Below are 26,883 nucleotides of genomic sequence, written 5' to 3'. Positions count from 1 at the left end.
TCCCTCTCTCTGTGTCTCTCTCTGTCAAATAAATAAAATCTTAAAAAAAAAAAAAAGAGTCTTAAGAGACTTAACCACCAAATGTCAAGTGTATGCCTTCTTTGGATTCTTAAACAAACCATCTGAAACAAAGGGGTGTTGGAGACTAGATACAATGTGATTATAAACTGGCACTAGTTGATACAAAAGAATTATTGTTAACGTTAAATGTGTTAATCCCATAAGATTATTTAAGGAAATGTTTGTGCCTATAAGAGATTCCAAATGAGGGTCTAGTGTTGCTGGGTGAACAGGGTAGACCGCTGGGCCCTGAGGCCTCTGCTCAGCCTGTCCCTGGGATGTCACTTGAGGCTCCTGGTCTTGATGCAAGAAAGAATTCAAGGACGGACCAGACACTGGGCTGAGCGGTGCAAGTAGGAAAGTTTATTAAAGTGAGAGTACAGTCTCGAGATAAGAAAGCAGGCGAGCTCCGGGTGAGAGCTGCATGCCCCAGGGTTTGGGTCTCTATCTCTTATTGATAGTGGTTAACTAGGGAGTGGAATAGTTCTTACTTGGGGAAGCGACTTCTTTGGGAGCAGGGTTTCATGTCTTTTCTCGCTTACTTGGTCAGGATCTCTGGCCTTCTTTGTCTTGGCCCTATCTGGTTTGATCCGGCTTCTTGGGGCTTTGTCTTTGGGCGGCTGCCAGGACAGGTCTCTAACTTTCCAGATAGCTGGCTGTGATACCCCCTTTGATGGCCTCCAGCCATCCAGCTAAAGCCTCACCAACTGCCCACTCTAACAGTATTAGAATGCTTTATAATGCCTCCCAATTAAAAAAATTTTTTTTGGAGTAGGTAAAGCAAATGTGGTGAAATCTTGGTAATTATTGAATCTGTGTGATAAGTATAGGCAAGTTCGTTATGTTATTTTCTGTTCTTTTGTATGTTTGGACCTTTTCGCAATAAAAAAATATTAGAGCATTTCATTTCACAAGTTTCTTAAAAGATCAGCTGCCAAAGACAATGAACTTCTAACAGTCTATTCCTGGAATATCAGTACTGTAGAAACTAACCACGATGTATACTAATGTTTCTGGGGGAAACTTCCTTTCCTTGCTAGAGTTGTGAGCTTCTGGACTACCCAGAATTAAGTTTTGATGGCTGTCCTAGCTAGCCACTTAAAATAAAGGGTATTTTAAGTAGGTTATATATAAATAGCAGGCCTTCTATTTATAAAGCTTAAAGGCCAAGCATATTTGGAATTCCTTCTGACCTTGCCTGTTTCTCAATGTCAGCTGCTGAAAGAGGTGGAGAGGTGAGCCTCAGCTACAAGAATCTCCCTCCGCCCCTCTCCTTTTGTATGTATATATTATCTTTTGCTTTACTTTCCTAAGTTCCCATCAGTTATTCTAGGGTAACAGGCACAATTTACATCTAAACATTTATGTTTCCCTCAATATGCATGTGTTTATCATGTCTCAAACTGGAATTTCAAAAGGGAAATTCAGCTCCTGTAGGGACCACCTATATCCTCATGTCAAGTGCACAGTGACATTTCCAAATTTTAAGTAACAATGATTAGCATGAAATAATTCACTCCTTAGCAATACAGGAACCTCTGAGACCAGATCCCAGGCTCCTTTTCCCCACCTTTCTTTTCTGCCATCCAAACCGTTCTCTCATACACATAGTTTCCTATTCTCAGTGCCAGATTTATGGGGTGATTTTCCTCTGCCTGGGATAATCTTCCTCTACTTCTCCACACGCCTCAAACTTGATCTCTCTTTAAAGCTTAACTCAAACACCGTGCCCTTTTTGAAATTCTTTCTGGGAGCCCTGGCCAGAAGGGATCTTTCTTCACCCACAGCACTGAATCTCTCTCTCTTGCAGATTTCTGTCTTGTATTATTATTCTTACGCACATAAGTCATTGCCCCTGGTTCTCTATAAGCTCCTTGACAATGTTATTTCTCACAGGTAACGTGGTACCTTGTTTCTAAATACAGGTTTTGTGTATATTTGACGTATTAATAAATGAAGAATGTAATCTTTTATATGATGATTGTGTAGAGCACAAAGTTTGGAAAACAGCCTGAGCTAAAAATTTGCAAAGCAAATATTTAAAAGAAAACTCTGATTCCTCCCAAAAATTCTAGTGTTCTTCTCTGTGTGGAATAGTGTTTTATGGAAACCAAGGAGAACCTCATTGAATGTGCTAGCCTTTTCAAAGAGACCCTACTGGGTTCAATTTGCCTTGGGTTTTGAAGTTACAGTTGACTAACTCCAAGGCCTTAGGTAGTTAGATTAAAGAAAACAGGATTAAGTGCTCCTTTCTGCACGCCAATTTGATGACATTCAGGGCTTCTCTGCAGCCTGCCGGGTGTGAACACTCTCTGAACACTGCTAAGGGCCCAGTAGATGGCGGGAGGGCCGGGAACCCTGCTGAAGCCACAGCTGGGCTTGTAGATGATACCATGTAAGCCTGAGCTATGCTTTCTTTTAAACGATTACTCTTAATGTATGCAACCTCTGAAGGCAACTGTAATCGGCCCAGCTAAAAATAGACTCCAGGTTCATTTAGCGTGGATTCTCTTAAATCATTCCCTCTGCCCCTTGAAATGTCACTCTGCTCTTCCGTTTCTCAACTTCCCACCTGCAAAGCCTGGCACACTGGGGCAGTACTACTTGCCATAAATAGAATCCAATATATAAGGGTGGTTACTCAACTCACATTTCCCCAGGCCCCACATTAAAGGGGCTTGGTCATTCCTCACACACATTAGGACAGTTGCTGTCAAGGAAGGAGAAAATAACCAGTGTTGACCAGGGTGTGGAGAAATTGGAATCTTATGCCCTGTGGGTGGAAATATAAAATGGTACAGTGGCTATGGAAAAGTGAATGGCAGTGGTACAGACTGAATTGTGTCCCCCTAAAATTCACATGTTGAGGCCTTATCCCCCTATGTGATTGCGTAGAGATGGGGCCTTTAAGGAGGTAATTAAGGGGTGTTAAGTGAGGTTGTTAGAGTAGAGCCCAAATCCATTCAGACTGGTGCCCTTCTAAGAAGAAAATTAGACACAAGGAGTGCGCGTGCACAGAGAAAAGGACCCTGTGAGAAGGCAGCTGTCTGCGAGCCAAAGAGAGAACTCTTACCAGAAACCCGACCTACCTGCCTGGACTTCCAGCCTCCCGAACTGGGAGGAAATAAATTTCTGTCATTTAAGCTTACCAGACTGGTATATTGTCATGACAGCCTGAGCTGACGAATAGAAGTGATGCTTCAAAAAATGAAAAATAGAACTACCATATGATTTTGCAATCCCACTACTGGGCATATATCCCAAAGAATTGAAAGCTGGATCTGGAAAAGATATTTGCACACAAGTGTTCATAGAAACACTAATCACAATAGCCAAGAGATAGAAACAACCCAAGTGTCTGTCAACAGATGATGGGATAAACAGAATGTGGCATAGCTAATGGAGTGTTACTCAGTCTTAAAAAGGAATGGAATTGCAGCTTGTCTACAACAATGAATGGACCTTGAAGACCTTAAGATAGCTGAAATAAGCCAATCACAAAAGAACAAATACTGTATGAGTCCACTTACGTATGAGGTATCTAAAGTAGCCAAATTCACAGGGAAAAAAAACCCAGTATGGTGGCTACCCAGGGCAAGGGGAGGGGGAAAAGAGAATTGTTGTTTAAAGCATGAAGAGTTTCCATTTTGAAAGATAAAAAAGTTCTGGAGATTTGTTTCACAACTATGTGAAAATACTTAACATCACTGAACTGCATACTACAAAAATGGTTGATGGTAAAGTGTTTTTCAATAAAATAATTTTTAAAAATTAACTAAAAGAATCTTAAAGGGGGTGGGGCATGGTCAGAGGAAGGGAAGATGAATAATGGAAGACTCGGGAAAGGTGGGCTATGGTGAAGCTTCTGCACCCCAGAGCAAATCTCATTAGTTATCTGAGCAAGAGGTTTTTCAGACACATCCAGTGAGCTTCTCTCATCAGCATCCCAACTGGAAATATGGTTGTAATTAATAGGCTGGTGATTCCTTGGTACTCGTTCCAGGAAAAATGTCACAACACAAGTCACATGAGCCCCCTCTCCCATCCTCTGTGTCCTCATAGCATTCGGAGTCCTATTATAAGCCATATACAAGATCACACTACCTGCACCCCACCTTCGTGTTGTCTCCATTTTTCACATACGCCTCTTTCCCCACTCATAGTTCACTTGGTCTACCAAGCCCATCAGATTTTTAAGTTAACAACTAATTGTTGGGTGTTTATGAATGATGACTGTGCCATCTCTCACATATACTTATTTTTTTTTTAATTTTTTTAAAGATTTTATTTATTTATTTGTCAGAGAGAGAGCACAAGCAGGGGAGCGGCAGGCAGAGGGAGAAGCAGGCTTCCCGCCGAGCAGGGAGCCCGATGCGGGGCTCGATCCCAGGACCCTGGGATCATGACCTGAGCTGAAAGCAGACGCTTAGCCGACTGAGCCACCCAGGCGCCCTCTCACATATACTCATTTTTAAAAATGCCTTCCATCTTGATTTCGGCTCAGGTCACAATCTCAGGGTCTTGAGATCAAGTCCTGTGTTGGGCTCCATGCTGTGTGTGGAGCCTGCTTAAGATTCTCTCTCTCTCTCCCTCTGCCCACCCCTCACCTCCCCCACCCCCACCCATACTCTTTCTCTCTAAAAAAATAAAAATAAAAATAAATTTTAAAAATGTCTACCCAAAGGAGGAAATAATGCTGTATCTCATTTACTAGAACATGTCAGAAGAATTTTTTCCCGTCCTCACCCTTGAAACTATGTTGTTAGTGAGTATTTATTTTTTCCCTCAAAACCTAGATGCTCTTGCTTTGGAAGGGGAGCAGCATATACCACCCCTAAATTTTCTACATTGGCATATTGATTACTTTGAATAAAATCACTTGAGTGGTGCCTGGGTAACACAGTTGGTTAAGCATCCGACTCTTGGTTTCTGCTCAGGTCAAGATCTCAGGGTTGTGGGATCAAGCCCTGTGTGGGAACCGGTTCCATGCTCAGCGTGGAGCCTGCTTAAGATTCTCTCTCTCCCTCTTCCTCTGCCCCTCTCCCTGCTTATGCTCATGCCCTCTGTCTCTCTAAAATGAATACATAAATAAAATCTTTAAAACTACTTGAGAAACACCTGGTGAAAGGACACTCTGACCTTCTTGGTCCCTCTGAAAGCAGGAAATAAATCTCCCATGCTGAAGATACCCTTCCTGTACCAGGAGGAAGAGAAATGTCCTTATCACCAGAGATAGGGAATTTAAGGCCAAGAAGGCTATATAAACAGACGGTGTTACTTCTTAACTAATTTGCTACCCCAAAACCAAACTTCATTATCTTGTCAACTCTTCACAAATTTATTGTTTCTTAGTTTAAAAGATATAAAAGATGCCTGCTTTGGTCACTTCTTAGAGCCTCACATCTTTGGGGTTCCCCTACATAGAAATTTAAATTTGTTTTTCTCCTGTTAACCTGCCTTATATCAATTTAATTGTTAGGCCAGCCAAAGAACATAGAAGAGAAGAAGAGAGTTTTCTTCCCTATACTTTGATTTCTAATTGCATGATTTTTCCTACAGAAAACTTTGTGATTTCTTCAGTTTTGTGGGTTTTTTTTTCTGATAATATATATGCCATTATGGAAATATTTGCTATAGATTTCTATTATAATTTAGTTTTCTCATGATTTTAGATTTAATGTCATAACTGAATCCTAAAGCTTGATTATCTAAAAATCACTAACTTAATGAATGTATACTCAGAGCAAATGGAGAAAGATATAATTTGGGACCTTTATCTTCCTAAATTTATCAACTCACCTTTATCAATAAATGCAACGTGTATTGAATAAAAACCACAAAATCTGGGTTTTTATGGATGGTTGCTTAATTGAATAAAAACCATGAAGCTGGGTCCTTTTACACTGTTCCTTCTCTAAATATATTTTCATAGACTGAACTGTCCTAAAAACTTTTCCCCAGTGGCTTTCTTAGGTTTTCATATGTAAATGGCAATCAGTGCAAAAATCATTTAACCTGGCCCTCACAGCAAATGAAAACACCAATTATTGAGTGTAGTGAAAAGATACCCTGGCAAAATTGAAATATGTAAAGTGAACACATTTGTAAAACTTGGGGGTTGGAAACACGAAGAACTTCACATTTTAGAATTGAAGTGTTCTCCTTTTTTTTAGGTTCTCAGTTGTGTTCCTATCACCTTCTGTCGATCAGAATCTATGGGTTCTGTGTAATCTGGTCTGTGTAACTACTTAGAGTGACCCCTTCCTAATGTGGAACAAGGTGAGGCTCCACCATTTCATCGGAGAGTTAGCATTGGTGATGATAATTCTTTTGTTCTTTCTTCTTTGTACACATGCAGGTTGGATCCTGAGTAATAGAGCACCTGGATCAAAGGGCACTTATGTGTTTAGGTCTGATGCATACTCCAAAATTCTTATCCAAAGGATCCTATCCGTTTTCGCTATCAGTTGTGGATAAAAAATCATATCTCATTTCTTTTTCATTTGTGTTTTTCTGACATTAGTGAAATTCACATCTTGTGGTATAAAATTATTATCTATCTCTTTGTATCCTTTGACCATCTTTCTATAAATTGTGTTCTTTTTTCTATTAATTTATGGGAGTTTTTATAAATATATATGTTTTGATCTGTATATATATGTATATATGTGTGTGTGTTCATCATATTTCTAGTTTGTGGATTCTATTTTAACTTTCTTTATAGTAAACATTTATGGACAGCTGTTCTTGATAATAATATAGTCACATTTATCATTTTTGTATATTTTTATTAGTGATTTTTGTGTCTTGTACAATAAATCTCTCCTCTGAAGTTATAGACATCTTGTTTTATATTTTATTTTAAAATGTTTTAAGTTTTGCTTTTTACACATTTCTAATATGTCTAAAAGTGGTTTTTCTGTTTGATGTTAGATAGGGATCCAATTTTATTATTTCCTCATAAGCAGTTGTTCTAGTGCTTTTTATTTAAAAGTCCACCCTTCCCCCAGTAACCTGCACTGCTGTCTCCATCATATATCATTTTAATGCACAAAAAGTTCTGTTTCTTAATTTTTTACGGTTTCATTATTTTGTCTATCCTTGTGTCTTAATTATTACAACTTCCTAAAAAACTTGTTATCATGTAGTAAAAATCCCTGTTTCATTTTCCTTATTAGAAATGCCTTCTCTAATCTTGGGCTTTTCCTCTTGGATACATAGTTTAGAGTTGGTTTAAGTCCCTGAAAAAGCACTATTGAGATTTTTATTGGAATATCTGCATCAATTTTGGGAAGAAGTGATGACATCTCAATATATCATCTGTCCATTTGTTTAGGTTTTCTTTAATGTCTCAATAATTCTCCACAAACATCTTACACAGATTTTTAGATTTATTTCTAAGTACCCTATTTATTTGTTTCTATTATAAATGATATCTTTTAATAAGATATGTTTTTAACTGTTGCTTCTGTGGAGAAGTACAATTGATTTTATATCCAGCCACCTTGCTAAACTCTCTTATTCTTTTTTTCTCTCACTCTTATGAATTCTAATATTTATTTTTACTTGTTATGTATAAAATCAATGAAAATGATACTTTTTTTCTTCCTTTCCAAGCCTTACACTTTTTACTCTTTCTTATCGTACTACACTCATTAGGACCTCCAGTAAAATGTTGAATAAATGGGTAATTGTAGGTATATAATTACACTTCTTAAGAGATCATAGTCTTTTTAAGAAGCCGAAGATAATTCCATCCAGTTTCTCCACTGTAAAAAGAATAGTATTACAATCCCACGAATGCATGTGGGATTCCCCCTTCTATCCCCTCTCGGTTCTCTTAACCTGGAATATTATTTTCAAAGGCTCTAAGTTACAGAATCCTTTAGGGGACAAAGTAGACTTGTCCTGCCTGGGGCTTGAGGTACATGCAACCGATTTCCTGAAATCACAAGAGAGCCAAACAGATATTAATTTTTTTTTAACTTCCCTATAGAATTTTTTTTTAAGTAAAAATGAAAGTAAGTGTTTTACCATAGAAAGCTAGGACAGATAATCCTCCAGAGATGGAAAATTGTTTGGCAGAGTAATACTTAAGAGTTGAAGGTTGTAATTTCTACTTGTGGGTCTGTCCCAGGTTTTCCTGGAGGCCATCCTGATCCTTGAGTCCTTAGCTTTTTGGAGTATACACTGGACATAAAGCACAAGATCATCTTGCTTCTCAAAGATGGTGTGAAAACCAATGACCTAAAATTCAGAAAGGATTTAAATTCCCTGAGAAGGTGAGTATGGTAAAAAGATTAGTGATCATTAGTGATTATAATTATAACATATTGTTATATAATTCTGTGAACACAATGCCATAGTCTCATGGGTGCTTACTAAATGTTAACTGAATGAATTAATGAACAAATAAAGATTCACAGTTAAAAATAATCTTAAAAAATTACCTTATTGTTTTTGAGATACAAAACTATTACATTTTTATTATTTTTAAAATGGATGTTCTTTCACACAACCTATTTAGCAAAATTTAACAATATAAAATACTACATTTGCGATTATGTTGTACTTCTTTGGGCCTTACCATTGACTGAGCTAATAATAACCATTCTCCCATTTTTAAAAGTCTAACTTATGGTTTCTAAGTAATATGCACACTTCAGGTACACTAGCCTTTATCTATCAAACCTAGATTCCTCTCAATATCCCAAGAAAATAACACTGGGTTTTGTAATCAGATGTCCTTGGCCACACATGGGCAACAGAGAGAGGTCTAGCACCAGGAAGAGGAGAAATGCTTGATATTGGAGAAGCCATGACAAGATTAGCTAGCAAGTATTCCCCAAACATATTATATTTGGAAACTGTTATTTATCATGTGGGAAAATGTAATGCGTCCCCACACAATAACAGTTATTCTCTTTTTTTACTTGAGAGGCCATATCCTGTAACACAGTGAATATCAAAATGTGGTCCCTAGAGCAGTAGCATTAATATCACCTGGAAATTCACTGGAAATGCAAGTATTCAAGCCCCACCTCAAATCTACTGCATCAGAAATCCTTGGAGTGGAGGCCAGAATCTGCGTTTTAATAAGTCCTCCAAGTGATTCTGGTGCACGCCAAAGATTGAGAACCACTTGGTATAGTGATTCATATCATGGGCTCTGAAGTAAGATTGCCTAAATTTAAGCTCTAGGTCTACCAACTCACCAACTGGGTGACTTTCTATGCCTTGGTTTCCTCACCTAAACAATTGGAATAATAATAGTATCAACAACAGGGCTGTGATGAATTAATTCAGATGAAGTGCCTAAAACAGTGCCTGCCACATAATAAGCATTCAACAAATGTAATACGGTATACGAATTTTTCAGGATAAAATAATGCTTGTAGTCTACTGATTTGCTTTTGGGAATCTTTATTTTCCTGGGATCTGCATTTGAGAATCCTCAAGCTGAATATGACAGAGGACATCTAGTTACAAAGGAAGGAGCAGGACTGTCCAGAGAGTGGGACATGATCAGCGCACAGTGGGCCAGCCGGTAAAGCACAGTCAGCCAGGAGAAGTTGGGGTCACAGTTGGGGTCTCCAGGAGCAAATGCTGGGGTAGAGTTAGGGGTACAAGATGCTTCTTCTAGATCAAACCTGTGAGAGGAAAGAAGAGTGTGTTCATCAGTTCCAGTTGCTATAATAAAGTACTGTAGACTGGGTGGCTTATAGACAACAGACATTTATTTAGTTCTGCAAGCTGGGAGTTCAAAACCAAGGCAGATTCCTTGTCTGGTAAGAGCCCTCTTCCTGGTTCCCAGATGGTGTCTTCTCACTGTGTGGTGAGGTGAGGGAGCTCTCCGGAGTCTCTTTTGAGAGCACTAATCCCATTCGTGAGGGCTTCACCTTCATAACCTAGTCACCTCCCAAAGACCCACCTCCAAATACCACCACCCTGAGGATTAGGTTTCAACGTACGAATTTTGAGAGGACACAGACACTCAGTCCATAACAAGGAGGAAGCAGGAGTGGGCAGAGGAAGACAGTGAACTTGGATACAGACCCAGTGAGTCTTTGGCTGATTTGGCAGGGGGCTCTGAAGTATGGAGTGCCCACCAACGTGTCCCTGGCTGGCCAAAATGGCCACTAGGTGCAGGCTGTTCCAAGACGACCATGGGCCTCGGGCCAGACAGCCTCTGTAATAGGGCAGGTCCTGCAGAAGCTGGCTGCTGGGTAGCAAACCCATCCTTGGAGAAAGATGTGGGCAGTCCACTCCCTGCCTACACAGTCAATATCAGGAGATTCAAAGTAAAGGGAAGGACATAACTGAGAATCAGATATGCAATTAACCGAGGTGCTTCTCTCTGCATTTTAGCAACGAGACCATACAGAGACCATTATATTTAGTTCCAGGTGCTATACTTTAGGAAGTTGGCATTCAAAAGTCATGACTTCTGCCCTATTTTCCAACCAGGTGCTCTTGAGGCACATCATATATCCTATTGCTGAAGTGGATTATGATGGCGGTGGTTCTCAACAATGGAGAATGTGCCATCATGAAGGCGATTTCAGAATGGTGGGGGCACCTGTGTGTTTGACATAGCCCCTCAGATAATTCCCATATGCCTCCCAAAGACGACCACTCTCCATTTGGGAATTCCTGGCCTAAAGGAACTCAAAACTATTATCAGACAAAGCAAGATTGAAGGAATTCTAATGTTTGGCCTGAAAAAGAAAAGAGAGTGGATCTCAGACGAAGTGGATATGCTAGCAAGTCTTCTCAGAATTAAGTCATGTATGGATCTCTCATAAAGGAAGAGATTCCTAGTATTGCTTGAAATTATTTTTATTCCAATAAAAAAACAAATAACATTAATTTAATGTGGTGGTTGCAAGAGTTTTAATGGGACTACATCACCACTAGCACTATGAATAGAGTACTGATGCTATGAAGCCTTTGTTTTTGAAGTTGGCATGTCAGCATGTGCCATGAGATCACCATTTTGCCATCACTTCTTTCTATTCAAACTACTGCAAAACCTTTAATTATATATCATGCTGCAATGCCATCTGGCATTCATTTAGCTCAAAAGCATCACTTCTGAATTAAGTCTACTCTGTTCTCTTCTCCTTTATCTATGTATAGAACATCAATTGATTTTTTTTACTTCCCAATACCCTCCCCCTCCTTTTTTTTTTTAGATAACTGTCCTTCCCCAGCTCCTGCACGGTGATGAGCAGCAAAGAATAGTAACTCACCCTCCAAAGGAGTGCCCGTGTGATCTAGACTTGGTAATCATGGTACTCATTCTCTCAAGCCCTATGGATGAACAAGTGATCCAAGCAGGGTCAGTCAGAGCCCTACCCCACTATTTTATGCATGGATGCTGAAAGAACGAAGCTCTTTCTTTCTTCCGAGCTTGCTGTGGTAACCCTAAATGCTCTTATGTGGGCCATACCCCACCCTCAACCTGCCCCCACCTCTGATGGAGAAAGCCTGTTCTCTGTGGCTCCCACACAGCAAAGCAACAGAACTGAATGGCAAAAAAATCTCTGTGGCATGGATTAAGTCTCTGAAGTGAGCTCCACCCTTGGCCAATAGGGAAGCCAGTAAATTACCATTTAGCCTGAGCAAGTGAGAACAGACAAATCCAAGTAGCCTTGAAGGTTTGTTTTTTATGCCTTTCAGGTAACTTAGCAGAGAGCTGGCTTTGGAAGTCCAAGGAGGCTTAACAGGAGAACGGGCAGACACGGGCCCCTGGGCTCTAATAATACCAACTTATTGAGCAGGAAGCTTCCATTGTTATGTAGCCACATAGATGGCCCCTACCTCTCCCCACTATGCAGAGCATTACAGGAATGCGGTCCCTCCCTAGTGGGACACCTCATGCTTCGAGAAGTCCAGCACTGACTGACCCAGACACATCTCTTGGTGGGATGATAACCTGGGGAATTGTACGTGTTCTGTGACTTCTGGCCTGAAGGTTTTTCCACAATTAACCATACAGACCCGGAACTTGTGGTGTAGGTGTCCATGGTGTTCATGTCTCTTTTGCAAGGCAGCGAGCTTGGAACAGGCTTTTCTCATGGGCAATGGAGTCATGACTAATTCAGCCCACAATAATCAAAGCAGCCCTACTTAGCATTCCTGCAATCATAAACTCGAATGCAAATCCAAGCACTGAAATTGCTTGACTTCAGTTTGAGATGACCGTTGAGATCATCCAGAATGGCACACAAATATAGCTCACAAATATAGCACACAAATATAGCTCAGATTGTCATCCTATGAAAACGTGTGCATACGCCCACGTACATGCATATACACACACACCACACACACAAACTCCTTAATGAGAGCTCAGAACCCAAAGACTATAACTATAAGCCTGGTTTGAGAAACCTTGTGGTGGATGAAACAGATCATTCTGTACCTGGGGTTCTAATGAAGATACTGAGTCATACTGACCCAAATGTCAAGATAATGATTGTCCATGAACCGTAGCTTTTTTGTTTTTCTTAGCTCTTTCTAAAGTATAAAAGCTCCAGTTTTAGAATGTTTAGTTTAGGAGAATCCTGGTCACATTGAGCTAGATGTATTTCAGAAATTGAGTTTATGGGATTGTAAAGTTACTTGCAACTGGAGGCAGATCCGGATTAGGAAAACGCATCCTCTTTTATTTTTCCCCCCAAAAAACAAGAAGACAAAGTTGTGTTTCTAAAAAAAGTCTTTGTGTTATGATTTTCAGATCTTTAGCATTGTTTCAGTGCCTTCGGCTTGGGGCAAGGAATGCTTTCTAAGAATATACCACAGATTTAAAGGGTTATGCAAGACTGGCAGGAAGTTAATAATTTGGAGCTTTCCCTCTGATGTGACCTTAAAGTCAATTTGGGGGATTCTAAATTAGCAAAAGTGTGCCTTTAATCCTAGCCTTACATCTAAAGTTCAGTTATTTGTGGTAATGAGATATTTCAGAGTATAGAATTTACAGGAGTGGAAACCATTAACTCATTCGACCTTGGCCCCGTTCTCACTTGAGGATATTTCTGGAAGGAAACAGGTCAATGTAGTAGCAGTAAATGCAACTAGGAATTAAAAGACTACAATTCTAGCTCTGCTCTGTCACTCACATGACCATGGACAAGTTAGTTAAGCACTGTAAGTTGGTTATTTCAAAGTGGGGATGCATGTGTCCTTGGGATGATCCATTGGGGTGAGGCAAGGCAATATCAGAATCTCTACTTATATCTATTTTCATCATATCATTTACAAACTTTAGTATGTGTATCATGTTTTACAAAGTACATTAAACTTTAATAAGTAGTACATGAATATGATTAGGATAAATATATATATATATATATATATATATATACCATTTTTATTAAAATGATGAAATAAAAAATATTCAGACTATAATCCTAGCCTCAGTTTCTTCCTCTGTAAATTGAAGGTGTTGTTTTGGGGTTTAGAAGAAATAAATACACACAGACACATACACATTTATCTATATGTATTTACAAAACACATTGATATATTCTGCTCTTTTAAATTAGCAAGAGAATTATCGTACCTTCCCAAGGGTTCTGTGATCATAAGAAAATAACACCACATAATTGAGATTAATTTATGGTTCACCCCCAAGATGGTTGTCTCTAGTAAAAGCTGATTTAGTTCATGATTTTGTAGCAGACAAGAAATGTGATGACTTTTAGATGAAACTGTTGATATTAAAATTAAAGCACAAATGGAACATCAAGTGTTTTCTCACTTGAGATGCTAACATGCAGTACTTCGTTCTTCATTGATCTAACCTTCCATGTAGATGGTTTTCATGTATTTTGGGAAAATGGTATCCAAATGATAAAAAAATATTGTCCCTGTGGTTTTAGTTAAGCCCAGGCTTAAGGAAACATATTCATCTCTTTTGTGTTTTTGATAAATTCTGGCTACTGATGTAATTCTATGACTTCTTGTACTTGCAAAATTTTAAAACTTGATTTGAAAACCCTGGTGGCTCAGATTTGCATATCTACCCCTGTCTACCTGGCCAGAGGCCCTTGTACAACAACCTATTAAGAAAAATAAAGTTGACTTACACCAAACATCCAATAAACTCTAGCTAGATTAAAGATTTAAATGAGGCCATAAAAGTACTAGTATTTGATGATGTGAGAATTTTGCACATTCTTCAAAAATGTTCTGACAAGTCTAATAGAAAAATGGGCAAAGTTTAAAACAGAGCATTTTTCAAAGAAGCAATAATGAGCAATATTTTATGAAATATGAAAGTTTTCAATCTCATTAGTATTATAGGAATAAAATTAAAACAAGATGCCATATTTGCCTATTGAAGTGGCCAATTAAAAAAAAAAACAAATAAACAAAAAACTAAATTATCCAAAGCTGGTAAGGAAGGGGAGTGAAAACCATCTCATATACCTTAAGCAAAAGGGTCTTTGCTACATTGTTAATATCCCCTGGTGAAAGCTTAGTCAAATCTATCAGAAATTTTATGAATATACCTTTGATTCAGCTATTTTACCTCTAAGATGTCATCTTAACCAAAACATCGTAAGTGCACACAAAAATTTATCTACGAGTATGTTCGTGCCAACATTTTAAATAAAATTAGCTACCATTCATTCAGTGCTTACCATGTGCCAAGTTATGCTAAAACCTTTATATATGTCATCTCATTTCAGCCGTGTAAAAACCTCATGAGGCACTCTCATTTCCATTATCAAGGGAGAACACTTCAGGCTTAGAGGTTGTGTGAGTGAGCCAGGAACGCACAAGTAGTCAGTGTGCAAACCCAAGTCCTCAATCTCCAGGGCCTCATATAACAACAAAAAGGAAGGAAAAATAACAACCAAAACAGGGAGGTGGATAAATAAACCGTGGCATATCAAATAATGGATGACTATGAAGGCATTTCCAAATGGTAATGCGAACAAATAATTGAGAACATTGGAAAAATGTTCATAATGTATTATGAAGTGAAAAAAAAGGTGATACAAAATAATATATACTTTGTAATCTTAGTGTTGATAAAATACACAATAAAGTGCTAATAGGGTCTGCCTCCAGATGTGGATTTATACGAGATTTTTGCTTTTTTTCAGTACACTTCTTTATATTTCACATTTTCTACAGTTTTATGTCTGGCTTTTATAATTAGATGTACTGTTACTAAAAATAAAAGGAATGAATTAGTAATTAAAATGAAAAAAGCATTTATGTCCCCAGACATGCTCTCGGGATCCATTCTAAAGTGGCATTTAGTAATGTAAAAATGTGGAATCCTGAATTTCAATATCTTCATAGATAGCCTTTTTTCCGTATTGGACTTGTGCCTCTTTGACTAATATTCAAATCTTTCTTCATTTCCTGTAAACGTAATAATTTTTTTTCATTATTTAAGAACATATACATATACATGCTAAAATAAAAAATTTGACAGAATGGTGCAAAATAAGGTATGAAGTGTCTCTTCAATCTCACGTCAGCGCCTCCTGCCCTCAGAGGCAAACACCCCTGATCCATTCCGCTCTCAGTCCTCCTGGGGGTGACCGGCACAACCCAAATAATTTGCTCATGTGTCTTTTAAACAATGTACCACCTTCAGATGGGTGATGATTCTTTTGATTCTCCAATGTGAGAGATGAGGGAAATAGCTGATTTAAAATACATATGCTTGGGGAGCCTGGGGGCTCAGCTGTTTGGGCCCCAGCTCTTAATTTTGGCTCAAGTCATGATCTCAGGGTCGTGGGATCGACCCCCACAGGGGCTCCATGCTCAGCAGGGAGTCTGCTTGGGTTTCTCTCTCCCTCTCCCTCTGCCCTTCCTCTCTCTCAAATAAGTAAATAAATCTTTAAAAAATAAATTAATTTAAATAATAACATATGCTTTGTAATCTTAGTTTTCATAAAATACACAACAGAACGTTAATAAGAGCACTCTCTGGATGTGGAATTACAGGGAAGTTTTACTTCTTCTTGATATATTTCTCTGTATTTCCATTTTTTTCCTCTACTCATCAGGCCCAGTTTTATAGGTGGATTTCCAAACTCAAAAATATAGTTGGTAATGAAGACACTATTGAAAATGACATGAGCTGAATTGTGTAAAAACAAAAATCAACAGAAACTTTTTATTATATCTGGAATCAAAACTACTATAAATTAAAATAGAAGTAGAAACATAACTACTGTGGAAGAATTCCTTATATCAATGGTATCAAGTAGATTTTTAAAAAAATAGGACATTGAATGCTCTAAGATATTAATAGGATGTTATTACATAAGTTTGGGGTTGGAACCAAAGTACTGAGTGACTAATGAACACTGGCTGATTGGGACAGAAGCCAATCTAATCAGAATGATGCCAGCTAGGACATTTTCGCCCACTGGATCAGTCAGAGTTCTGCTTTGAATCTGGTCTTAGGTCTAGAAACTGAAAGGTGGGGAGGCTGGTCCATAGGAAAATTACCCCTACCTTGTAGGAAGCCATTAGAGGTTCTTGAGGTGAGGAGAGGCTAAACCTCCTTCGGGTTAAACTTAACCTCCTTATTCATCAAGGATACTTGGCAGAATTTAGGAGTTCAAGGAGGGCAGGAGCTAGAGTGCTTTGGGTACAAAATTTAGGTGGGCATCCAAAAAATTCAGTCATCAAGATAACATTTTACCGCAATATTTAAACCCTCCAAGTTCGTACAAAAAAAGTCCACAATCGACAAAAAAAAAAAAAATCAAGTTTTTAAAATAAAGACAGGATCAGTATTACTGATTTTTTCCTTTCACTTCAGGCTCAGCATGGCACTAGGCCCAAGGCTCCCAGCTTCACTGAACTGCCCATAAAACCCCATCCCAATACTAAGGGTGCCGTGTCTTCCCAAACAATGTTCTAACCTGACAATAAGAGACCCCACTAGATTAGGAAATCGATGTACATTGCAATTCAGCTACCTGGTAAATCAAACTTAGGGTTTTAGTTTTCAGAAATGTTAGCCCAAAGGCTACAGGATAAGGATTTCCTTTAGCGCAGGCATCAAAGTTTGCGAGTTCCTAATGGAGAGCTGGAGGTAGAAATTTAAAGCCCTGAATTCATCATTTCCTTTCCTCTAAATTCTCCAGAACATTTTGGGACAACCAAGCAACCCCATTATACTCCTGCTTTCACCAAAACGTTCTATGGTAGAAGTTACTTGGTGATTCAAAGTCTTGTTTTCTCTCGGCACCTAACTGTCCTGCTGATAATTTACAGAGACAAAACAACTAGAAATATAGGCTATATGGAGAATAAAGGATTTATTATAGAGCAAGGCAGACAGTTGGGCAGGAAAGGTAGACCTGAAGTGAGGGAGAGCAAAGAGAAACAGGATCCAGGAAGAATTTGCTGAAACATATTCACTTTGTAGGAAATACACACCAATAAACAGGGAGGAAAATAGAAATCCTCGTTAGTAAACAAAGAAACACAAAACTTACAGGAAATAATACTTTTCATGCATCAAATCAGCAAAGATTCTTTAACCTAGTAATGCTGTATACTGCATGATACATAACATGGATAAATTGCCTGTGGGGATGGGGTTGAACAGACTTCGTTGAAAGCAACTTAGCAATATAACCAAGACCTGTAAAATACTCATATCTTGGAGAATAGACCAACATATTCCATCAGTGGATGATATAGAGAATTGAAGGCCAGAATCAAGGGTATATGAGATCTATATTAATAAAGGCTAACTTTTATTGAAGGTCTGCTATGAATTGGGACCATTGTCAAGTATTGACATGCATTGCCTAATTTAATCCTAAGAGCAGGTTTATGAGCTCCAATTAGATTATCTCATTTTACAGATGTGGGAATAGGCTCAAAGAAGTTAAATAACTTGCCTAAAATCATGAGCTAGTGGATGGTCAAATCGTGATTTAAATCCGGGTCTTTCTAGTATCAGAAACCTAGCAGTTGATAAAATTAACATTTCAAATTACTAGGGAAAAGGATGCTTTTTTAATGCACAGTGTTAAGAAAACTGGCACTTCATTTAGAATAAAATTATCTCTAACTTCAACCGATGAGTTGTAATCATTTTCAGTTCAGGGTCCACTTAAAAAAATCTGATGAGAAATATTGATCCTTTCCTCACACACACTACACGCACACACACACACACACTCACATACATACACATGCCAAATATATATATGGCACAGTCTTCTAGGCAGTTCTGTCAGATTTTTGGAGCCTAGAAGGTATGAACTCAAAAAGAACCCCTACCAGATAGATGGACTAAAATTTTAAACCTAAAAATTAAACATAAAAAGAGCCTTTGTGTAAACATAGATCAGGAACCTAAATCTCCAGCCTTGGTTCCTTTATCTGGAAAACATGAGGGTAATAATATCCACCACAAAGCATTTTATGATTAAATGAGAAAGTGCACAAAATATCTACCACAGCATCTGGCACATAGAACTTGGTCAAAATTAATCAGCTTTCAGCCTCTCTGTCTCTCTCTTTCTCTTTATACATACATTCTTACATATCTACACACATATACATGTTACATATATAAATATTATATAGATAATTGTAAATAGATGTATGCATTTATGAAAACATTTTCACAGATTTGGAAGTATTAATGAATTTATCATAACACCCAAAACAGTCACAAGGGAAAAGATGAATAGACTTATAATTTATAGATGTAAACTTTTTACTTGTTGAGAACCCAAGACAGCAGGTGCCTCCACTCTTCATTTAACAAATACTTACTGAGCATTGACTATCTTCCAGACCCTGTTCTAGAGACTGGGACCACAAAGGTCACCAAAACAAACCCAGATCCCTGCCGGTTGGAGACGACCCTTCAGTGGATGGCTAAGATTGGAACTCACTGGAACTCGTACCAGCATGCAGGGGTGCTGTGAGCGTGGCAGGGATGCTGGTTTAGCCCTCCTGCCAATTTACAGGGGAGGAGAGGAACAGCAGCTGGGGAGGAGGACAGGAGGCAGATTGTTGGGGTTTTGTCCCTGAAAGGGGCCAAGGGAGCAATTCTCATCAGAGAGGGTGGCAATGAGAGGGTATAGAACGGGAAAGGGAGGAGCCAAGGGGCAGTGGGAGCTGATGGGGCTCAGCAGCATGTGCAGAGAAAGTTTGCAGTAAGCAGTGGCTAGCTCCAGATGACCCACAAGCACTGCTTCCCAAACATTGCTTCCTGGAGGCAGGTCTGGGGATGGTACTTCTGGGAGAAGGGAGGTCTTGGGTCAGGATAATGCCATATACTCTTGGATAATGAACTTGGATTTCAGAGTTGAATGTGCTTGGGGAATGCATAATTTACTTGTTACAGGAACTGTGCCTATAGAAGAAAATGGGAAAAGCTTTATGTGAGTCTTAATGAATTTGGTTACAGAGGAGTTTGATTTCCATCTCATAAATAATAAACAGTCCTCAATATGCTTCCAACTTCCCTTTCAATTGCTCATTTTAATCTTACAAAGAAAATAATCAAGAAAAATATGGAAAATGCCATCTCCCTGCTGGAATAAAACATCTTCTGACTAGTACAACATCTCTGCTCTAAGGTTTTGATGCTTATTAACTATATCTGCCTCATTGGTTTTTCTATTTAGACAAGCCTCCCCCATAATCTAATCAATGTTAAAATGAAACATGACTTTAATTGAACAATACGTCTGTTCTAATAAGATCTGTTAAACTTGAGGTAGAATAGGATGACTAAGATCAAATCCCAAAAAAGAAACAGTAATTATTTCTAGATAGTTCCTATAGTTAGTCACGTATCTTTCTTGATATTTTTTTATTGTGGTGTCTTTTAAAAGAAAGATATTCAAGGGGTATCTGTGTACACGGGATAGATTAACTTTATCATGTCACTTGGGAAGGCAATTTAGGTAGGTGGACAGAAAATCACTGTGTTCTCTTTATCTTTGTTTCCCAAATATTTGACTTGGTCCTTTTCTTCTTTCACCCCTTATGCTCCTGCCCAAGATCCTCTCTAACTCCCAGGCATGCTCTCTATTCAAGTCCTCATGGTTTGACTCCATCCTGCCTCCCTGTCTTGCAGCCCAGCGCTTAATTCACTAATGCACAACCCGAGCTGGGGGTTTATGGGACTACTTACAGTTCCTCAGACAGGATTTGCTCTTACAGTCTGTATGTCTCTGCATGCACTGCTTCTTCTACTTGGAAATTTTTACCTGCCTTCCCCTGTCTGTCCATCTCATAAGCATAAGAATTTAAAAAGATGCCAGTTTGGGGGCTAGATGGTCTCTATCCAAATCCTTGTGTTGCCACTACCTTGCTGTGTAAGCTTGGGCAAGTTCATCTCTGTGAGTCTTGTGTTCCTCATCTGAAAATGGAATAATCTAAGGTATTCATTTCATGGAGTCATTGTGAAAGTTAAATGAGATAAAGCACATGACTGGCCCATTCTAAATACCCCAAACTGGCTCTAGCCTTCAGTCGGGTCACGATTATTATTGCCACATTTCCATGACCATGCTACTTCTCTCCATGTAACAATCTTGATTCAGGAAGAAGGTTGATAGGAAATCTTTTGAAGGTGGGTTGTTGGGTAACAACAATGATGGATGCCTCTGCCTACTTCCTGTGGTAGCTCAGGAAGTCCTAGACGTGTAGAGATCATTTTGGCAGTGGGGATGGCAGCTGATGACATGATTGCCATATGTCTTTTAGAGCATTTCTCTCTAAAACCAAGCCAGGACTTTGGTTCCACTGCTACTCTTGAACACCAAGCAAGCAGCATTCTGCAGTGAGTGCAAGGTGTCTGGACTTTAATTCAGCCAATAATCAGGTGTTAACCCTGGACAAATGACTTCACTTCCCTGGGCCCAGGTCCTGATTTATAAGCAAAACAACAAGAGGGTTACCTTAGGTGATCTCTAAATATCTTTCTAACCCCGGGGTTCTCTGATTCTAAATGGGGAAACTCATCCTGTATTTGCTGTTTGTGGACTCATGAGGCATCCTGGGTTGTGCTGAGTCAGGCACTGCTCCATATGGGTATGTGGAGGGGTCAGTGGGTGTCATTCCTGCTTGACAGAGGAAAATGACTTCAGGGTCTGTGGGAGAAAAGTGGAGGGGCCTCAGTCTTTATAATAGATTGCCTTCTTGATGTATCTATGTATACACATGTATAATGTACATGCTATAAATATAAATAAAGCTTAGTACTATATAACCAAAGTTGAATATTAATCCTTTTATAGAAATTTCCAGAATCTAACAAAGAAAGATGGAGTATACAGGAGAATGTCAAATCTTTGTTATTTAATTCAGGTTTTCTTTTACTCTTGATCCAGTTGGCAGGCCATTCTCAGAAAGAGAAATAGTGTTTTAGCATGCTATTTAAGACACGGGAGTCAAAACTTACAAACAGAAAGCAAACAACAAAAAAACAGCCTCTTACAAACACTTCTAACAAGCCATTAAACTATCTTCCATGAAGGATGCAGAAGCTTTAAGAAACATGAATCTCCTGCTAGAGATCCTTGATGTGTCTTCTTGGTCCAACAAAGAGGAGTGGAAAACCAAAAATAGAAACCACTTTGAAGACACTCAGGGGCCCTAAGTGGAAGTCCCCTTGTAAGACATCTTTATTAACACGAAAAATCCTCCAAGATCCCTCCCCTACAGTCATGACAGATGCCTTTGAAAGTCTCCCCACAGTGGGAAGACTTCTGAAAATTTATTCCTGCATTTCATAGAGTTTACAGAAACTACATAAGTAGCGTCTGCTGCATTTATCAAGCAAGAAGTAATTGAAAACAGCAGGTAGTTGTGCCTTAGTCACTGAAAGAGGTCTGTTTGCCAATTGATACATGGGGTGCTGAGGTTGGGAACTCCCATTATAGCTCCTGGGTGGTATTCAGGTTCAGTAAACCCTTGTGTGTCTGGGAAACTGGATTCCTAAATCTTAAGACTATTTTCATCCACTAAGGAAAGAATTAGAGTAAAATGGAGTCTACTTAGAAAATCCATTTTGCTTCTAAGTATTTGTTGAATTGAACATTCTAAGTATGATTTCGGAAGGTCTTACTTAACTGTATATTGAAAGATCTTCTTTCTTAGGTAGTAAGATCCCAAACAAAACAAAACGAAATAAAATGTAGCGGTAAGATTCAGAAATACAGTAGGGGAACTATGTGTCTCAGAATTTCCAGGCCAGGGGTGCCTGGGTGGCTCAGTCGTTAAGCGTCTGCCTTCGGCTCAGGTCATGGTCCCGGGGTCCTGGGATCGAGCCCCGCATCGGGCTCCCTGTTCGGTGGGAGGCCTGCTTCTCCCTCTCCCACTCCCCCTGCTTGTGTTCCCTCTCTCACTGTGTCTCTCTCTGTCAAACAAATAAAATCTTTAAAAAAAAAAAAAAGAATTTCCAGGCCAGTCCTATTTCTAATTATAATATTGGATATTGTGGCCTCAGAAACTCCTATAATGTCCAAGAAATTCTAATATAACAGTGTCTACATTGCATACTTCAAGCTGCTTGTTACATACAAATATGACACACAAAATCCTTGTTCAACTTTTTTCCCTGAAGTGAGATTCAAACAAATATGGTCGCCATAATGGGAGACCAAGAAAGTATCATACTCAGCATTGGAGAGTCCTCTAAAAGTCAGAGGAATTGAACCTTAGGGTCTTAGTAAAAACTTAAGGGTAGATCAGATGAAAAGCAAAACTGGCTAAAGAAATTAGTTGATTCTGAGCAGAAAGATTGAAAGTCTTTGGGATATTAAATCTAGAGAAGAAAATATTTAAAATATATGTAATGATTTCTACAAACAGATGATATTATTGACAACGAAATCTGCAATTTTGACCATTAACTTGGCGTTTGATTAGAGTTGGCTTACTGCACACAGTAATGGATTTGCACAAATTCATCCACATGCTCTCAAGCTGGGCCCTTTGGGGCCATCTGTATACTGTCAGGAGGTAGCCAACGGGTAAGGTCTCTGATTCCAAAACAGGGATAGATGTACTGGCTCTTCCAGATGCTAGACTCCAGCTTTCCAGGTAGGATGTTAATGATACGGGGAGTGGGTCTCCATTTCCCTAAGTACAGGAAAAGGAATCATGGGATTCACCCCAGCAGAAAATATTAGTGCAAGCATTAGGAAGAAATTCTTGCTATCACAGTAACAAAATGCGACCCCAAATAAGATGGTGGGATTTCTCAGGGAGTACGCAATTATCCATCTGACAGGGGTACGGAAGAAACAATTCTGAGGATGGCTTTCTAGCCTTCTGCTGCTGTGATATTTTCTGGAAGAATAAATTGACCCTGGGACAAAGTTCACTTAACAAACAGCAGTTCTTGATAGAGCTCCTCTTTATCTGTGGCTGATTTTGTGGAGAAAGTGGAGCCAGAGTTAAACTCAAGAGGAAAGGATTCCGGGAGAAAGTGTTGGACCAAGTGCTGATGGGACTGAATAACGGACACCATGTTATAGGCTCTCCTAGGCTAGAGGAATGTGAAGAGCATAAGTTCGTAAGAACCCAGTCCTATCTGTGGACTGTGTCTCATCATGGCTGTGGACCTACCTTGACAACATGGCACCAGCAAAGCTTGTGGGAGCTCACTTCAGTGAAATGTCAATGGTGCTTTAGGCAAGGTTGCTAACCTTCTCAGGTGGGGTATACATTTTCTTGAAAAAACAAGTATTTAAAGACTTAACTGCAATTACTAATTTTTCCCCTCAAAACCAGCTTTCTTACTTCAGATTTGGAAAGCTCTACCCAACCTCTCGCCTGTCCCACAGTCCGGTGCATACTTCTAACAACTTAGGATTTTCTTAAGTCTTCTCAGACTTAGGACTTCGGGGTGTGCCTAAGGTACTGATGCAGGGTCCTTCCTGTTAGTGGCAAGAGCTCCCCACAGATGTACCCTTACAAAGCAGCAGATCCTGGAGACCTTGTACTTCTTGCCCTCCGCCTGAGCCAATGGCTCTGTGTCATCTGCCCACAGCTGCCGAGAGAATGATCTGGAAATAGCTGTTGCAGCCTGGTTATAGGCTGGCACTTTACAACAGTATGCTAAATTGAGCAAAAAAGCCAAGTGATCCAAAAAAGGATTCTTCAGTTTCATGAAAACTTTTCCCAGACACAGGTAGGGGAACTTCCCAGAAGCTTTTATTAAATGTGTCAGGAGAAAAGAAAAGATGATGCCCATATATTGCAGACAATGAGCTCTGACTTTGTTTGCCTTTTAATACCCATGTTACTGATTGAGGAAATGAAAACTCTCTGGACCGATGTGACGTTGGATCTTTTTTTCCGTTCCCCTCTTGCTCCCCTGTCTAGATCCTCTGACGTCTTATCCACCTCGACACCCACAGATCTGACTGGCCTTACAAACCCTGCTGAGTGGCCGCCTCTTTCCACCTCTCCCCAAGCAAGTCATGACTTGTTCTTCGGGGCTCCAATTGCTTTCTTTCTGGATCTTTCTGTCTTCCTTTGGAAGTACTGTCTGTAACTCCCCTTGTAGATGATTTGCTCCTTGAGGCTCTGGTCTGGACTACATTTGATTCCTTTTATAACTTCTCAGTTTCCAGGTGCTCAGTGAAGTATTTGCTGCAAAAATTAATATGACCGGGGGAAAGCAAAATGAAAAAGAAAAAAAAGCGTCTCATACTTATAGGGTTCCCACTTGCCAAGAGGATGTTTTCTTTTGTTTAGAAAGATTGATCTCAGCCTAAGGGCAGGGGTATGTTTTCTTGCTTGGGCAAATCACTTGCAAGGCTACTATGGCAGCAGCTCAGATAGATGCTGGCTTACTGCTGAGAGCCTGTGAGGAGGATAGGAGAGGGAGGGCAAGCCAGGAGGAAGGACACAGCGGGGCACAAGACACCTGCCACCTGCCCGATGTGGGGGCAATGTGCCCCCCCAAAGGCTGTGATCCCCAGTCAAGCGACTGGCGGGGAGGGCTGCTGTGGCTCAAATAATGTTATAGGACCCAAAATGGAAACACTAACCAGAGGGGCACCGTGTTGTAAGATCTCAGCACCTCGACTGGTGAGTAATTAACCCCCCAGAACACTGAGTGTCCTTCTCCCTGTGTACTCCAACATGCCCTTTACATTCAAGTCACTCCGCACCAGATATAAAAGAACTTGGCACAGGCGAGAACATAGAATAGGTCTTTATAAAAGGAAAGGGAGAAAGGTAAGAAACAAAGAAAGAAAAAGCCAGATGCCCACTTGCACCCTTAGCCTCACGGCTCTGGCCCCAACCCCCAACTTCTGGATGTTTCTGCAGAACAAGATTCCTGTTTATTATGTGATTCATGGCATGGATTTGACCACTTCCTATCCTTGGAGGGTAGTTTCCCCATCTAGGAAGTGGGATAGTAAAATCTGCCATTTACCAATGACAGAGGTAAGAGACTGGCTTCTAGCTCAGTGTGAAAGGGACATGAACTCTTTCAGGCCTCAGGGTGCCTGCTAGTGAATTACTTAAAAGAGTACTTAATGGCATCCTGGCAACCGGGTCATTTGCCAAAATAGGAAATGCACTCTGGAGAAAATCCTTCTCATTCAGTTTTGTTGGGAGAAAAATTCCTCTAGAAAGTTCAACTTCAGCATAAGATTGGCCGAGTGCTTACCCTGACAGCTGAAGGTTGCTGTAGTTATTTCTAAGGGGCATTAAGTTAATGTGTTACTTTAATAGCAAATGATGCACAATTGCTGAGCTCAAAATGTACATTTGCATTTGTTAATTCGCTAGGGGTCAACAGTAAAATCATTAGTTAATTGATGCCCATGAAGGGACCCGAAAGAGCAGGTGCTTCTTCCAAAAAGGTCAACTTCTTCCCCAGGGTGTAATTTGCACATTGGACAAACTCTGAGCCAAACAGATCTCCCAATCTTGGAAAAATTGGAAATGCTGTGGGCTTCACGTCCCTATGACAGTCGCTACCGGCCCTCAGGGGTTAACTGTGATGCTATTCAAGCTAGTAGAGAGCAAAGCATTGCTTCTCCCAGAAAGGCACAGTGGAGGATGCTGAGGCCGGGTGACGTGAAGGCAGAATGCACACCAATTTACAATATGTTATTGCTGCAACAATTATGATAACCCATTTGTCTGTAAAAGTGCCTTCTGTTGTTATTAGATCATTAACCTTAACTGTAGCAACATGTTCCCAGTTATATAACTGTGCTAGTAGCATTAAAGAACAACCCATCAAAGGAAAAAAAATGCTCACAGTTCATGCCTTATAGGTTTCTTTTTTTTTTTTAAAGATTTTATTTATTTATTTGAGAGAGAGAATGAGATAGAGAGCATGAGAGGGGGGAGGGTCAGAGAGAGAAGCAGACTCCCTGCTGATCAGGGAGCCCGATGTGGGACTCGATCCCAGGACTCCAGGATCATGACCTGAGCCGAAGGCAGTCGCTTAACCAACTGAGCCACCCAGGCACCCAGCCTTATAGGTTTCTAAGAAAAGTTCTGGGGGGGGGGAGCAGAATATGCCACCCCAAAATATGCCATTTTGGCCTATTGATCATTTTGAATTAAAGTTGCTTAAGAAACAGTACAAGGAGACTCTGACCCTCCTTTGTCCCTCTGAAAGCAGGAAATATATTTCTCATGTGAACAGTACCCTCCTTGAACCAGGAGGGCAGAAGGCATCCTTATGGCCCGAGATAAGGAATATAGAACTGAGAAGTCTGTATAAACAGACCTGGTCACTTCTTCACTAATTTGCTACCCAAAGCCCAAACTTCATTGTCTTACCAATTCTTCACAAATGTATTGTTTCTTTGTCAAAAGGTA

General features: G+C 39.7%; 1 long non-coding RNA gene across 1 annotated transcript; it reads left to right on the top strand.

Moving 5' to 3' along the window:
• The first annotated feature begins 3,736 nt into the window (after window positions 1-3,736).
• Window positions 3,737-15,794, top strand: LOC145722226 (uncharacterized). The gene is made up of 5 exons (XR_014146334.1): window positions 3,737-3,797; window positions 6,234-6,339; window positions 8,198-8,342; window positions 11,256-11,401; window positions 11,743-15,794. It is a non-coding gene; the product is annotated as an uncharacterized LOC145722226 (long non-coding RNA).
• The last annotated feature ends 11,089 nt before the right edge of the window (window positions 15,795-26,883 follow it).

Source organism: Leptonychotes weddellii, chromosome 6 (genome assembly GCF_054177405.1).
Source record: "Leptonychotes weddellii isolate Sample4059 chromosome 6, ASM5417740v2, whole genome shotgun sequence".
Classification (NCBI taxonomy): domain Eukaryota; kingdom Metazoa; phylum Chordata; class Mammalia; order Carnivora; family Phocidae; genus Leptonychotes; species Leptonychotes weddellii.
Note: the sequence above shows the minus strand (reverse complement) of the source record. Positions and strands in the feature narration are given on the sequence as shown.